At 43.9% G+C, this 17,440-nt stretch overlaps 1 protein-coding gene across 12 annotated transcripts in view; it reads right to left on the bottom strand.

Annotated features, from left to right (window-relative positions):
* Positions 1–17,440, bottom strand: part of TRAF3 (TNF receptor associated factor 3) — a 139,827-nt gene that overhangs the window by 72,648 nt on the left and 49,739 nt on the right. For 6 of the 12 annotated variants that reach the window (XM_045397031.2, XM_045397035.2, XM_045397038.2 and 3 more), the window contains exon 2: positions 12,859–12,997. The exons of 4 other annotated variants lie outside the window; for them this stretch is intronic. The gene's annotated coding sequence lies outside the window, so the exon portion shown is untranslated. Of the gene's footprint in view, positions 1–12,858; positions 12,998–14,790; positions 15,319–17,440 lie in introns of those variants that run through there. 2 more of the 12 variants (XM_073998303.1, XM_073998300.1) reach the window with 2 other exon arrangements.

Below are 17,440 nucleotides of genomic sequence, written 5' to 3'. Positions count from 1 at the left end.
ATTATTTATTAGATGCTAGACACAATTTCTTTTTATATTTTTGGGTGCTACTTTTATTACATCCTTTTTAAATATAGTCGGGGCTTTGTTCTGAGAATGTAATCAAGCTATCTGTAATCAGTCAGGGCAAGTCAGGAGCAGCCTATTGGTCTATGGATAATTCAGCCCTACTGCTAAGGCAGCCCTTCTGAGGAATCATCCTGACTCCACAGATGAAAAAGCTGCTCTGAATCCACTCTAACAAAGATGAAAAGGTAACCCTTCAAAGGATCTATCTTATACCCTACCACCTAGGTGGTGGGAACACAAACTATTCCCAGTCCTGTGCAACTGATGTCCAAGAAGTGCTTGGCCTTCTCCTTTTTGGCGGTTCTGCTCCCAGCCTTGAGGTGCTTCCTCAAAGGCACGTGCAGACCAGGACGCAGCCAACGCCTCAAGGCGGTGCTTCTGCAGATCTCTGGAGCTCTCTCTCTAACCTGCTCTCTCCTCTCCTGTGTTTTCCTCCACAAATTCTCACTGTCTTGTCCTCCCCAATTTCTGCTGTTTCATCACTTTAGTGAAGCCAGTGGGTTCTGTCTGACTTCTTTCTTCCTGCCCTGAAACATGGAAACTGCCTCACCAGACAAACTAAGGCTATTTGTGTCAGTAAAGTTTTACTGGAATACGTCCACATCCATTCACTTACATACTTCGGATGAAAGCAGGCACAGAGCATAGCAGAGTAGTTGTGACATTAACAGCATCTGGCCCACAAAACCTAAAACGGCTACTATACAGCCCTTTATAGAAAAAAGTACAGTCTCGTGCTGTGGGGTATGAGCTGGAATATACTGAGCCTTGTGCTGTGGGGTATAAGCTGAAATATACTGAGCCTCGTGCTGTGGGGTATGAGCTGGAATACAGAGTCTCGTGCTGTGGGGTATGATCTGGAATATACTGAGTCTCATGCTGTGGGGTATGATCTGGAATACACTGAGTCTCGTGCTGTGGGGTATGATCTGGAATACACTGAGTCTCGTGCTGTGGGGTATGAGCTGGAATATACTGAGTCTCATGCTGTGGGGTATAAGCTGGAATATACTGAGTCTCGTGCTGTGGGGTATAAGCTGGAATATACTGAGTCTCGTGCTGTGGGGTATGAGCTGGAATACACTGAGTCTCGTGCTGTGGGGTATGATCTGGAATATACTGAGTCTCGTGCTGTGGGATATGAGCTGGAATACACTGAGTCTCGTGCTGTGGGGTATGAGCTGGAATATACTGAGTCTCGTGCTGTGAAGTATAAGCTGAAATATACTGAGCCTCGTGCTGTGGGGTATGAGTTGGAATACACTGAGTCTCGTGCTGTGGGGTATGATCTGGAATATACTGAGTCTCGTGCTGTGGGATATGAACTGGAATACACTGAGTCTCGTGCTGTGGGGTATGAGCTGGAATATACTGAGTCTCGTGCTGTGGGGTATGATCTGGAATATACTGAGTCTCGTGCTGTGGGGTATGAGCTGGAATATACTGAGTCTCGTGCTGTGGGGTATGATCTGGAATATACTGAGTCTCGTGCTGTGGGGTATGAGCTGGAATATACTGAGTCTCGTGCTGTGGGGTATGAGCTGGAATATACTGAGTCTCGTGCTGTGGGGTATGAGCTGGAATATACTGAGTCTCGTGCTGTGGGGTATGATCTGGAATATACTGAGTCTCGTGCTGTGGGGTATGATCTGGAATATCCTGAGTCTCGTGCTGTGGGGTATGAGCTGGAATATCCTGAGTCTCGTGCTGTGGGGTATGAGCTGGAATATACTGAGTCTCGTGCTGTGGGGTATGAGCTGGAATGTACTGAGTCTCGTGCTGTGGGGTATGAGCTGGAATGTACTGAGTCTCGTGCTGTGGGGTATGATCTGGAATGTACTGAGTCTCGTGCTGTGGGGTATGATCTGGAATGTACTGAGTCTCGTGCTGTGGGGTATGATCTGGAATGTACTGAGTCTCGTGCTGTGGGGTATGAGCTGGAATGTACTGAGTCTCGTGCTGTGGGGTATGAGCTGGAATATACTGAGTCTCGTGCTGTGGGGTATGAGCTGGAATATACTGAGTCTCGTGCTGTGGGGTATGATCTGGAATATACTGAGTCTCGTGCTGTGGGGTATGAGCTGGAATATACTGAGTCTCGTGCTGTGGGGTATGAGCTGGAATGTACTGAGTCTCGTGCTGTGGGGTATGAGCTGGAATGTACTGAGTCTCGTGCTGTGGGGTATGAGCTGGAATGTACTGAGTCTCGTGCTGTGGGGTATGAGCTGGAATACACTGAGTCTCGTGCTGTGGGGTATGATCTGGAATACACTGAGCCTCGTGCTGTGGGGTATGAGCTGGAATATACTGAGTCTCGTGCTGTGGGGTATGAGCTGAAATATACTGAGTCTCGTGCTGTGGGGTATGATCTGGAATATACTGAGTCTCGTGCTGTGGGGTATGATCTGGAATATACTGAGTCTCGTGCTGTGGGGTATGAGCTAGAATACTGCAGGGCTTGTTTCATTTGTTCCCTTTATTTCAAGGAACACGGTCCTAACCAGCCTTCTGTCAAATGCATGAAAACTATTACTTCATATATTTTGTCTGGTTTTCAAGTTGTTTAAGACAGAAGTCAATTTGGGACTAGGGCGACGCAAGTGTGATACCTGCCTTAGGCACAAATTTTTAATCGAGTGCCCAAAAAACTCAGTAATAGAGATAAAATCAAAATTAATGAAAAAATCCAGGAGGTACAAAATACCACAATTTTATATACAGTATCAATAATGGTGTCAGGCCAAGCCATATTGGAGCTTGAGACAAAAAGAAAAAATCATTAATACTGATCCTGTCTTTAAAATTTGGGGTTTGGACCAGGCGTGGTGGCTGACTCCAAAAATCTCAGCACTTTGGGATGCTAAGACGGGAGGACTGCTTCAGCCCAGAGTTTGAGATCAATCTGGGCAACATAGTGAGACACCACTCTACAAAAAACTAAAAAATTATCCAGATGTGGTGGCATGTGCCTGTAGTCTCAGCTACTTAGGAGGCTGAGGTGGGAGGATCACTTGAGCCCTCCTAGCTGTACTACCATAGCTGTAGTGAGCTATGACTGCTCCATTGCACTCCAGCCTGGGCAATAGAGCAAGACCCTGCCTTAAAAAATAAAAAATAATTTTGTTTTTCATCATGGATTTTTTTTGTATCAAATTTGATTTTTTAAAGTACTGCATTAAAATATTAATAATCTTGATTACTGAGATTTTGGGTGTCCCTTTAAATTCTGCACTGAGGCAAACACCTCACTTGCCTTACTGTAGTCCTGGGGGGGCGTAAATCACCTCTAATTCCATCATGGTGGAAATAGAAGTCTCCAGGAATAACTTTCTTACTAAGCAGAATTAGACTAATACCTTATCACTATAAGAGTTTATCACAACTGCCAAACTTAATGTTTTCATTCTCAGAGACGTCTTTGAAAAAGAGATGACTTCAATGTGAAACATTATGCTCTAATTACTTCTCACTATTAGGAACTAACAGTAAGGAATGTGCATGTTCCCACATATACCCATTAGAGGCAATCATTAGATGTGTATCAAATGGATATAAATTAGTAAACAAAAGCACTCTGTACGCATGAAGATACTATGAGAACATAAAAACTTTCTTCTAATTACTAAATAAATACAGACACACAAAGATGTTGTGACTGCAAAATAACTGAGTAATTATATAGTATCTGGGCGACACACTGACAGTATGAAGTAGACCAAAAACAGCCACCTGCAGCAACTGCTGCCAAGTCAATTTCTTGACTGGTGAAAGTAAGTGCTCGGTCTCCAAACACACAAGTTCAACTAAAAGCAAATAATGGCTGGGCACGGTGGCTCCTGCCTGTAATTCCAGCACTTTGGGAGGCCAAGATGGGCGGATCACTTGAGATCAGGAGTTTGAGACCAGTCAGGCCCACATGGCGAAACCCCATCTCTACTAAAAATACAAACAATTAGCCAGAAGTGGTAGTGTGCGCCTGTAGTCCCAGCTACTCGGGAGGCTGAGGCAGCAGAATTGCTTGAGCCCAGGAGGCGGAGGTTGCAGTGAGCGGAGATCACACCACTGCACTCCAGTCTGGGTGACAGAGTGAGACTGTTTCCAAAAAAAAAAAAAAAAAGACAAACCAACCAATAAGCTTCTCTCTTGGTTTTGCAGGATTAGCATCCTTTTGAAATTAGCCTGCTCATTTTGTAGGCGTTCCTAACTCCCAATCCTACCTCATCAATGTGCCAGGAGGGCACTGGGCAAGCAAAAGGACTCATCCATATGACAGTGAAAGCTTCAACCATGAGCCAATTTCCACAGATTCTCTACAGTGTTCATTTCACAGAAGGCACTGGTGCAGGAAAATGTTTTCAAAAGTACTGACAAAAAAGGTGTTTTTAAAATAAAAAATGTTATGGTATTAAATTTAGCGGGGGAATGAAGATTATGAAATTTAAAGGGGTAATTATCATGAAGAAATTGTCTAGAACTCAAGGAATTCAATGTTAACGATCAGACGCCATCAAATTCACAACATATCCGCTCCAATACACACTTCCCTTGGCATCTGCTGCTTCTGAGACAGCCTCTGGGTGTGAGTCGACCCTACCCTGCTGGCTCAGCATCCCCTTCCTCACCAGGAGTGGACTTGCAAACTCTGCTCCAGCCGCAACGACTGTCTCCTTCTGGGTTTTTGTTCTTCCACTGTCTGTCAAACACTTCATCTGCAAGACTCCATTCAAGTATCTTGACAACTACTATTTATCACTAGACTTATGGTTTTCCACTAAACTTTAAGCTCCTTTATAGCAGGGATCATGCTAAATTTATCCAGTTGTCTCAATGCCTAGCAGGATAGCAGGCACACCCAGCAGGTACCACTTGTTTGCTGAATTAAACTCCTGCAAGCATCTTTTCTCTAACTCTCCCTTGCCAGGGAAATTGACCTTACCTCCTGAAATCCTGGTCCTATAAGGACACCCATCACAACACTTACAAGCCTGTACTTGCCTTGCTTCCTTCTCTCTCTTCTATCTGTGAGCTTTCTGAAGACAGCAATGTGTCTTGTTCAGGATTGTATCCTCAGCACTTACAATGATGCTGGTCACATAGTATGTATTTGACACATATTAGTCTTAGTTATTAATTTACTTCTTGTAGTTATTAATTTATTCCTCACAACTACAAATTTGCCTGTTACAGAGATGAGGAAACTAGAATCCGAAGATTCAGCAGCTTCACAACATGATACATTACTAAGCGGCAGAGTGGTCTACCTCGAGTCAGTGTTCTTAACTTCTATGTCTGTTATCACACTGCGACTGCCGCAACAAAGGCAGGCTCACTGACTTGTGCCATAAGAATCAACAGTTACGCTGTTAAATCAGATTTGCCATTTGTACACTCAAATTATTTTAGAAAGATCATTCAACGCTCCAACTCTGCTGGCCAGGGTCTGGATTGTTGAGTAACTAGAACAATTACATCGATCAATTTGCCCAAAGTCAGAGCTAACAGGACTAAAACCCAGGTCTCAAAGACCCAGCAATTTGACCACAGTATTTTTGCTGGCTTTGACACCTGTCAATTCAAACCCTGCACCATTATCTAATTCCTTAGCAAGAGGCAAAATACGCATCTCAGAATTTCCAAAATATCAATAAAGCCCAATAGATGCATCAACCCCATTTTAAAACCAAGTATCTTTTTTTATTGTTTTGAATTTCAGCACTGACATAGCCAGAGTTTGTTTACTCCCTTAGGACTAATATAGGACATTCATAAACTGATGCACCAGGCAGCACCAGGGAGCTGAACCAAATAAGGCTAGTTCCTGACTTCAAAAAAGATTTTAAGATCTCGGCTAGGCTAAAATAAACTTTATCACATCATTTAAATTATTGTTTGGAGGCCAGGCACGGTGGCTCACACCTGTAATACCAGCACTTTGGGAGGTCAAAGTGGAAGGATCACTTGAGGCCAGGAGTTCAAGAGCAGCCTGGGCAACACAGTGAGACCCCGTGTCTATAAAAAATGTGAACATTAGCCAGGTGTGGTGGCATGCACCTGTGGTCCCAGCTACTCGGGAGGCTGAGGCAGGAGAATGGCTGAAGTCCAGGAGGTTGAGGCTGCAGCGAGCTATCATTGTACCACTGCAGTCCAGCCTGGGCAACAGAACAAGACCTTCATTAAAAAAAAAAAAAACACAAAAATTAGTTAATTTCTAGCTACTCTAATATGAAAATTGAGTAGAATTATTTAGCTTACTTTTGAACAGGATCATCCAAATGCATCTGGCTGAGGAGGAGGAAACAGCAAGGGGAGAATGGAATGACTATGCTGTGCTACTCAGTCAGTTAAAGCTATTCTTGGGGAAAAGAAGCCATTTGCAGCAATATACTTCAGTGAGATTTTTTTCTTTTTTTTTTTTTTTTTTTTTTTTTGAGACGGAGTCTCGCGCTGTCACCCAGGCTGGAGTGCAGTGGCCGGATCTCAGCTCACTGCAAGCTCCGCCTCCCGGGTTCACGCCATTCTCCTGCCTCCGCCTCCCGAGTAGCTGGGACTACAGGCGTCCGCTACCTCGGCCGGCTAGTTTTTTGTATTTTTTAGTAGAGACGGGGTTTCACCGTGTTAACCAGGATGGTCTCGATCTCCTGACCTCGTGATCCGCCCGTCTCAGCCTCCCAAAGTGCTGGGATTACAGGCTTGAGCCACCGCGCCCGGCCGATTTTTTTCATTTTTGCTTGTGGAACTGTGACAGGTTTCCCTAACGTCTTACTCACCTGAAATCATGATCATTCATTACCACTGCATACTTACTTTATTCCTAAAACACAAAATGTCATATTTTTACAGCTAGATAAGAGTCATGTTAAAAGTTTAAGATGTGTAGTGTAACACTTCTTTGATTTTAATATTCTTCATGCTACATAAACTCTCTAGAATAAATTTACTTCATAATCAAATGTGGCCACCTACCCCACCTTGCTACAATTGCTAGACACACTAGTACAAACTTTTCCTGAGTAGCATCCAATGATCACACATACAAAAGTGTAAAACATTTCCCAATCACCCTGGAATTTTCATCTAAGCGACCTTTCAAATAAACTATATTCTGCAATGTTGGCTTTTGCCTAATACAGTAATGATTCACTGCAGTTTACACTATGAATTTAAATAGAGATCTGTTATGTAACATCAAATCTCTTAGGTTTCTCCAAAAATTAATCAATATCTTGAACATAAAATATTCTATTCTCAACAATCATTATACAAATAAAATGGCTACACTAATAAAATTTTCTGCCAGAAGATTATGAAAAAAAAATCTTTAAATATAGGTTAGAGCAGTGGCAGTGCTGCTAAACAACTTCAGAAAAGACTCAGCGAGTCAGGGGCATCCACAAGCCAGGCACAGAGGGAGCAGGTGCACAGGCCCTGGCCAGCCCCAGCCTCCTGTGCTGTGTGCAGGCAGTACACCTTACACATGGCACTGGCTCTGCCCCAGATGATCAGTCAGTTGGGACCAAAGCACCCACCAAATGTATATATCATGTATATATTTTAGAGACAGGGTCTTGTTCTGTCACCCATGATGGAGTGCAGTGGCACGATCACAGCTCAGTGTAACCTCAAACTCCTGGCCTCAAGCGATCCTCCCCCCAACATGCTAGTGTTCCAGGCATGAGTCTTCGTGCCCAAATTATTTTTTTTAACTTTTATTTTAGGTTCAGAAGTACATGTGCAGGTTTGTTATACAGGTAAACCCATTACCAGGGTTTGATGTACAGATTATTTTGTAACCCAGGTACGAAGCCTAGAACCCAGTGGTTATTTTTTCTGATCCTCTCCCTCCTCCCAACCTCCACCCTCAAGTAGGCCCCACTGTCTGTTGTTCCCTTCTTTGTGTCCATGTGTTCTCATCACTTAGCTCCCTCTTATAAGTGAGAACATTCAGTACTTGGTTTTCTGTTCCTGCATTAGTTTGCTGATGATAATGGCCTCCAGCTCCCAACCATGTTCTTGCAAAAGACAGAAGGATCTCATTCTTTCTTACGGTTACATCGTACTCTGTGATATAAATGTACCAAATTTTATTTCTCCAATCTGCCACTGATAGGCATTTTGGTGGATTCCATGTCTTTGCTATTGTGAATAGTGCTGCAATGAACATACATGTGTACATATCTTTATGGTAGAACAATTTATATTCCTTTGAATAATATAACCAGTAATGAGATTACTGGGTTGAATGGTAGTTCTATTTTTAGCTCTCTGAGGAATCACCATATTGCTTTCCGCAGTGGCTCAACTAGTTTACACTCCACCAACGTGTATTAGCATTCCCTTTTCTCCACAACCTCACTAGCATCTTATTTTTGACTTTTTAATAATAGTTATTCTGACTGGTATGAGATACTATCTCACTGTGGTTTTGATTTGTATTTCTCTAATGGTCAGTGATTTGGGCTGTTTTTCATATGCTCGTTGGCTGCACGTGTGTCTTCTTTTGAAAAGCATCTGTGCGTGTCCTTTGCCCGCTTTTTAATGGGTTTTTTTTTTTTTCTTGTAGTTCTTAAGTTTCTTAAGTTCCTTATAGATGCTGGATATGAGACCTCTGTCAGATGCATAATTTACAAATATTTTCTCCCATGCTGTAGGATGTACGTTTACTCTGCTGATAGTTTCTTTTGCTGTACAGAAGCTCTTAAGTTTAATTAGATCTCATTTGTCATTTTTTTGCTTTTGTTGCAATTGCTTTTGGTGTTTTCTTCATGAAATATTTGTCAGTTCCTATGTCCAGAATGGTACTGCCTAGGTTGTCTTCCAGGGTTTTTATAGTTTTGGGTTTTACATTTCAGTCTTTAATCCATCTTAAGTTGATTTTTGTACATGGTGTAGGGAAGTGGTCCAGTTTCAATCTTTTGCATGTGGCTAGCCAGTCGTTCCAGCACCACTGATTGAATAGGGAGTCCTTTCCCCATTGCTTTTGTCAGCTTTGTCGAAGATGAGATGGTTGTAGGTGTGCAGCCTTATTTCTGGGCTCTCTCTTTTGCTCCACTGGTGTCTGCTTTTGTACCAGTACCATGCTATTAGGTTGCTGTAGTCGTGTAGTATAGTCTGAAGTTGCATAACAGAATGCCTCCAGTTTTGTTCTTTTGCTTATGACTGCCTTGGCTATTTGGGCTCTTTTTTGGTTCCATATGAGTTTTAAAGCAGTGTTTTCCTAGTTCTGTGAAGAAGGTCCTCAGTAATCTGCTAGGAATAGCACTGAGTCTGTAAATCGCCTTTGGCAGTATGCACGCCCAAATATTCTCTTTTTTTCACCCCTGAGACAGAGTCTAGCTTTGTTGCCCAGGCTGGAGTGCAGTGGTGCAATCTTGGCTCCATGCAACCTCCACCTCCTGGGTTCAAGTCATTCTCCTGCCTCAGCCTCCTGAGTAGCTGGGATTACAGGTGCCACTATGACCAGCTAATTTTTATATTTTTAGTAGAGACGGGGTTTCACAGTGTTGGCCAGGCTAGTCTCGAACTCCTGACCTCGTGATCCACCCGCCTCAGCCTCCCAAAGTGCTGGATTACAAGCGTGAGCTACTGCACCCGGCCACATGCCCAAATATTTTTAAATGACAGCACCCTTTCCACAGTCTGGCATTTGTCTTGAGAAAAATGAAACGTAAAAGAATTGCGTATAAATTAAAATATCAAAAGCACTCAGGCAGGTTTTTCTAGTTTTTCCAAACTACCTCATTCTCCTCAGTCATCTCTATACTCATTTAAATTTGTTACCCCTCACAATATGGGTGTGTTCACTTGCATGAGAAAGAACTCGAGAGAAGAGCAAAGGAAGGAAGGATCCATTCAGAACATGAGACATCATCTGTTCTTAGTTGTTTCCTACTCCTTAAAGGCAGAAGAAAATAGAAGTATTCAATAATTTGGAAAAGTAGTAACTTAGTGATAGAAAAAAGATTTCTTGAATTTGAAAACATCTGAAAAAGTACTATAAGGAAAGGTTACATCATCCAACCACCGTCAAGGAAAGCGTCTGTGTCTAGTATTCATTCACTAACCCAACAGGTACTGAGTGCCACAGAAGGGAGAGGGACAAGAAAGACAGAAACCTCCCCTTCACAGAGCTGACAGTCCACAGGCAAGAAGACACAACACCAGCAATAAGAGGGCATGTGTCTGTGCAGGGTGTACATACATGTGTGTGAGACGAAAAGTACCAAAGGGAAGTGCGCAGTGCACATGGAGGTCACACCCATTTATGTGAATATGGGGACCTCCCCCACGCCAAGAGAGGACGATTTAATCTATAATCTGAAAGATAAGTAGAAATTACCTATTTCCCATAATTCTCAGATTTTAAAATTAGAAACATAATGCAGTAAGAAAAATCAAATGCTTAAGAAGTAGCTTAGTATTAAATATCAATTCAACATCTCATTTTGTAGATTATATAGGAAAAAAGCCCTGTTCTAATTCTGGGATATCAAACTTCTTGCTGTATTCATGCTTAATATATATTACTGCTATGTCTATTAGTGTGTGTGTGTGAGAGAGAGACAGAGAGTGGGTGTATGTGTAGGTAGTGCTTGATAAATATATGTTTTTTTGGTGGGGGGAAGGAGTTTCACTCTTGTTGCCCAGGCTGGAATGCAATGGCACAATCTTGGCTCACTGCAACTTCCACCTCCCGGGTTCAAGCAATTCTGCTGCCTCGGACTCCCGAGTAGCTGGGATTACAGGGGCCTGCCACCATGCCCAGCTCATATTTGTATTTTTAGTAAAGACGGGGTTTTGCCATGTTGACCAGGCTGGTCTCGAACTCCTAACCTCAGGTGATCTACCTGCCTCGGCCTCCTGAAGTGCTGGGAGCCACTGCGCCTGGTCAGTGCTTGATAAATATTAACTGAATGGAGTGGGTTGCAGACCAGCAGGGCTTAGAAAACGTATTTGTTAAAAAGATACTTTTCTTCTTGAAAAATGCTGAGAAAGTAGATTTCTTTGCTGAAAGATTTTATGTTTAAAAAAAAGAAAATCGATATAAAGTATTCTCACCACAAAAAAGGATAACTGTGAGTTTATCTTTACACTTGCTAATTTGCTAGACTTAACCATTCCATAATATATATACTTCAAAATATCATGTTGTACATGATAAATATATACACAAATTTATATGTCAACTAAGAAAAAAAAATTTAAGGAAAAAAGGACACTTTTCTTCTCATACTTCTTTTCCAAGTACAAAATTAAATCTCAGTACCAACTGGCTTCTGGGCATTAAATTACACTTCAAAATTATCCTTATTAAAGGTGATACAGGAGAGGCTTTTCATCAACTCATATATTAGAAGCTTTGTGCTAAGTTACTATTATTAACAAAACTTTTAGATAAGCAAATCTGAAAGCAAGAAATGAATTTGTTTTAAGATATGAAGCTGCAAGTTGTAATAAAACAAACTACCCATGATGATGAATGATAAAACTGTCCAGCACTGTTAGATATTCTCAAAATCCCAGGCCAAAAAAAAAGAAAACAAACCCTCTAAGAACAGATGGTTTTGAGTTAAAAGTTCTAAGCCAAGAAAGGCTCTTGCATTCTGGGCAATGGGACCCAAGGCTGGGGCTGGGAGACAGAAGGTTACCCCATGTAAGGGCAGCAGGCAGCACTGGGCAGAGAGCAGGGCAGGCCAGGAGCACTCGGGAGAGCTGGACAGTGAGGTGGCAGGACCTGGCCTGACCGAAGTCCCAGCACTCCACGCTCTATCAGCAACAGTTTGGAAGAGCCAGAGGCCTCTCTTCACCATGTGGTAAACTGGGAGCCTATCTCATCCTTTCCTTTGAAAACTGTTTTACCTCTGCCTGCTGAGCTTGGGGACACAATTTCGCCACTGTGGTGGAAGTTACTCAGAAAACAGAAGTCATCTTGTTATGTCAATGCCCTACTCACTGTGTGGTCCTCCTGTGTGGGCGAGATGGGTTTCCTCACCATATGGATGGCAAACAAGTACCCCAAAAAGAACATCCAGGCAAAAACTGCACCCTTTTAAGGACGTAACTCAGAAGTCATATAGCACCATTGTGCCATACTGCTGGGTGAGGGAGGCCACACACCCAGTCCAGGCGCACCTCTCTGTCAAAGTCCCATGTGAGAAGAATAGGGAGAATGGGAGATATCACTGAGAACACTTAGGAAAACACAATGTCACCCTGAGTGAGTTATACAGTAAAATCTCAGTCTTCTTTCAAGATCGGAAAATTAAAAACCAGGGTTCAATGGAATCTGGCTAATGTATTTCAACCCTTGTAAGCCGAACCTCTCATTACTTGTAATAAGTTGCAACTTGTAAGTTGAGCCTAAATTACGATGTTGTCCTGCCTTAGTAAATACAGTATCATGACCTTGATTTAATAGGTGGTGATTGAGATTCACCCCTGGGTAACTGCTGGGGACTGCAGCTTCTCTGCGAGAACACAGAATACCACCGACTAGCAGCAATGTAGGTGTCAAGCCAGAATTCATCTCAACATTCCAGTTTGCAGGTTCGGCTATGCACCCATCTCCCATCACAGCACACAGCATTAAGGGCAGAGGTCACGCCCTTTGCCCCTCCTGTGGGTGACTCCAGCACATTGAGTAGAAATTCTATAAATAACCAGAGGAAGGGAAGACAAGAATTTTTAAAATTCTAAAATTACAGAGTCTACATTAGATGCCCGTTGTTATTACAGGCCTCTTTCTGACAAAAGGAAAGCAAAAGAACGAACAACAATTAACTGAGAGCAAACCTCTTCTGTCAGGACAGCGATCCTTAGAAGAGTAGAGAGCCAGGAGCCAGGAGCCAGGTTTCTGATCCTAGATCTGATTCTGACCTGCACTGGGACCTTAACCAAGTGGCATCACTTCTTTGGGCCTCATTTTCCTCATCTGTAAAATAAAGGGACTGGATTAGACAAAGCTTCTTAACTGAGGCCTACAGGTGAGCCACAGCAACATGCCCACTGTGTGCCTGAAGGCCAGTCTATCCTCAAGTTCATCATTTAAATTCTATAATCTCAATGTTTATTAACAAATAGAATGAATTCTACAGAGCATGAAAAATTCTCCCACTGTCTGGCCAGGCCCTCTAGGAGCTGCCGCCTTGGCAGCAACCACCAAGCTCCGACCTTCCAACCTCAGGCCCCTGAAATCACATAGAGACATTTCAGTCCCTGGCAATCATGTCAACATTGTTTTAAATGCACAAGGGAAACTAGTTTTCTTCATCTATTTATTTTATTTTATCTTTCTGTAGAGATGAGGTCTCGCTATTTTGCCCAGGCTGGTCTTAGATTCCTGGGCTCAAGCGATCCTCCTGCCTTCGTCTCCCAAAGTGCTGGGATTACAGGCGTGAGCCACCATCCCTGGCCTATGCTACATATATTTCTAACAAACAGCAAACAGACCTTCGGCAATGAAGACAATAGGCCCTCATTTATTATTTTCACAAGCTTGACATTTAAAACATGGGTCTTTCTAACTTGGGCCTCCCTCCCCAAAACCAATCCCCATGATATCCTGGAAACAGGCAGGGCTGCCTCCCAGGAAGAGTCCTAGCAAATGTTACTGGAAACAAGCCCTTCAGATGGATAGAAAGCTGTGCCAGGGGCCCACCAGCACATGCGGCTGCAACTGTGCTTTTGGAGACATCATGCATTGCCAGCTCTCAGGAGGCACGGATGAGCCAGTCCCATTCTACACAGCCCACGGACTGAGGTAGTAGGCCAACACACACACACACACACACACACACACACACACACACACACACACACAGAGAGAGAGAGAGAGAGAGACACACGCGCGCTAGTTCCTCAGCCTGAAGTTGAAAACTATGTCTCAGCCATAGTCTGTTGCCAGGAACCAAGAGACCAAGGCAGATGTCACCAGAGAAAGAACTGAGCTCAATGGACTACTCTGGTAAGCTAAGAGAAAGGATGTGCTTCATACGGAAAGCTGAATTTATTTACACTAATCACGAATGCAGGCTCTCAGCTGGAAAAGCTCACTTCCAACGCCAGAAGGTTCAGAACCCATTCACGAGCTTCTCAGAATGCAAGCAGTTGCCATGGTAACCCCAACATTATATTTCTTGGCATTGGACATATAAATTACCACCCATAATGCATTTAATACCGTCTGGGGCCACTAATTCATTGCAAAATAAATCTCAGCTCTGACTCTTGGCCTCCCTCTAAGATAAACGAAGAGCAGCAGCTGGAGGTAGCACCCAGCTCACCCCACGGATAAGCACAGAGCTCCACACATCTGAAAATGCTCTTCTAAAGGCAAAATAAGAACTAAGGAGATTAGAATTCATCATCTACAGCCAGTGGTTGAGATTTTTTAAGATGAAAAGTTCCGTCCAGATTAATGTAACTGTCATTGCTTAAGTTAAAGAAACAAATATATTCCATCCGTATCTACATCTCTGAAATTCAACTATGTTTAGCAAATCGAAGAAAAAGCAGATCTCTTCAAAGAACATCTTCAATAATTCACTTATAGGGCATCTGTCAAGACTAAGATAACTCTTCAAATGTCAAAACTGTCATTAACAAGAAATAAAGTTTTATTTCTTAGGTTCAAAAGAGGTCTATTCAATCATCATTCTTTACCTTGACTAGGGATATTCATAAACATTTAAAATACACACATGCATGATTTGTAAAGCCCCTTACCTTCTTATAATCCACCATCTGAACACAGAGATGAAAACAAAATTATCGTGCACAAACTGCAAAGACATCTTCAGCTTCACGTTCCCAGGAAGCCCACTGCATCAGTAACTTGACAGAGCTGCTGCAGGACATGCCTGTGCCAGCCACAGCATTCACAGAACCGCGTCCGTTCTAATCACTAAACTGCCAGGTCCGGAGGAGTATTACCTTCATTATCTCCTCCTCCCGACTGCAGGCAACAGTCAGCAGTTATGAAGGGGAGCAAAAGGCTTCACCACGGGTTGTTTCCATATTAACAAGGACTTTGGTAACCGCTGCATTGCAGTCTTTCTGAAAGCTACCAACCTCAGAAGCAAAAGCGCTGGAGAGAGAGACTCTCTGGCACAGGAAGCAGTCTTTCCAATCACAAAAATTTTTAAAGAATCTTTAAAGAATGCTGTGAACACCTGAGGCTTTTTCTAGATTTCCTACCTGTTTCCTAGAGGTTGACTGGTTTGTGGTTTTTACTGGAGGATGGCTGTGACAACTGGCTGTGCGGGGTAGGAATGCGGAAATGAGTGCGCTGTGCGCTACGACGCCCCCTCTCGGGGCTCAGGTACGCCCTGTGGGAATCTGCACATCTGCTGCTTAGCACCAGACTCAAAGCCCCCGCTGGGGGCTCCCGGGAATAAGCCATGATTTCCATTCCAGAAAACGCAAGTACAGCAAGCACTTCCAGGTCCTCTGGGGGCAGCAATCACGGAACACCCTGCTACCTTCACAGTGTGGTAATAACCATTACGTGGTCAGAGCACTTGAAATATTAAACCATTGACCATATAATCAAATTCGGAAAAAGAGGTTTCTGAAATAGTAGCACGCTTAGTAAATTGACCTTTGGTTTTCATTCATTCATGCAATACATTTAGTGAGCACTGACTATGTGTTGTATATAAAAGGATATTCAAGTGGAGCATCCCTAATCCAAAAATCCAAACTGCTCCAAAATCTGAAACTTTCTGAGTACCAACATACCACCACAAGAGGAAAATTCCCCAATGGATCTCACGTGACAGGTCACAGTCAAAACTCTGTTTCATGCACAAAATATTTAAAATATTGCATAAAATTACCTTCAGGCTATGTGTATAAGGTGTATATTAAAAGAATTTCATGTTTCCACTTAAGTATCATCCCCAAGATATCTAATTATGCATATTCAAACATTCCAAAATCCAAAAAGATCAGAATCTGAAACACTTCTAGTCCCAAGCATTTCAGATAAGGGATACTCAATCTGACCATGGGGAACCACCGTCAGGGTGGGTGCAAGTGCTCTGGGAGGAAGAATAATGGAAAACACACCATCATGCATGGTGGAGGATGGCTGGAACTGCATAGGAGGCAGAACTCGAGCCCGACTGCAGCTCCAGGTCAAGGTTCTGTAAGAAAGGAAGAGTTAAAAAGAGGTGAAGGATGTGGACTCAGCTGGACTACAGGGAGGGCCAAGGGAGAACACCCTCCAGATGGCTGTACACAATCCTCAGCAGGTGCGGGAGGTCCTCTGCAAGGGCATATGTCTGTGGCCAGAGCCCGTCCCTCCCTCACAGCAGCCTGGAGCAGGTACAGCCACCACCACCACCGACAGAAGCCTGTGTCTGGGACTTGAGGCCTACATTTGCCCAAGGCACATGGTGACTGCGGGGAGGCGCCAGGGCATGGACACAGCGGGGCAGCTCTGTATTGTGCCACCGCACCACACCGCCACCCATAAGTAACAGCTATCCTCTGGTAGCCTTGGCACCCGACGGAGGTGAAAGTCCAAGCGGCCTCTGCTCAGATGGTTTCCTTCCACCCTATGTCCAGAGCCCCACCGGACCCTGAACAGGTGTGAGGTGAAGGACTGCACAAAAGAATAAACAAATTAAAGAATCTACTGGTCACTCCCCAATTCTAGTGACAGGAAATAACATGTCAGACCTCTGCCAGTGTTATGCTGTTCTCTGATGAAAATGGCCCTTCTTTGCCTGGTCTCTGGCTACCTAACTCTATTTCACATCTCAGGCTCTGGAATCTTCTCCTCCAGGACGTCTTCACTGACTCCCTTCCCACCCCTGGCAGCAAGGCCCTTTCCCTGAGCTCCCCCCACCTCCAGCAGCTCCCATGCTGTCCTGAAGTGGTGGTTCTGCAGCTGCCCCCGCACAGAAGTCCTGCAGTGGTGGTCAGGGTTGTATCTGCGGTGCTCAACGTGTTCCTTCTGCTGCCGTATTCCTGGAGGACTCGCCACATGTCAGCCACCTGCTCCACACGCACAACTCACTTGTTCCTCTCTGAGGCGGCTCCACCGAACAGACGAGGACGCTGAGGCACAGTCAGTTCAAGCGCAAGAGCCAGGATTTACACCCAGGAACCAGCATCCTCCAGCCACATCCTAACCTCCCCTACGGCTTCTGTAGGTACCCAAAACAGAGTTCACTGACACCAACTGGAAAAGATGGTGTTACCGCATGGGGGTGGGAGGGATTCGAGTTACAGAAAAACTTTTAAGGAAATACGGCAGTCTTCCTCCCCCATCCCTCCCTCTTACTGTGAGATATGAATGAATGAACACATTCGGCCACAGCAGACACGCCTCCGCATAAGTCCTGACAGGGAACACCTACGGCCCACG

Source organism: Macaca fascicularis, chromosome 7, assembly GCF_037993035.2.
Source record: "Macaca fascicularis isolate 582-1 chromosome 7, T2T-MFA8v1.1".
NCBI classification, from domain to species: domain Eukaryota; kingdom Metazoa; phylum Chordata; class Mammalia; order Primates; family Cercopithecidae; genus Macaca; species Macaca fascicularis.
Note: the sequence above shows the minus strand (reverse complement) of the source record. Positions and strands in the feature narration are given on the sequence as shown.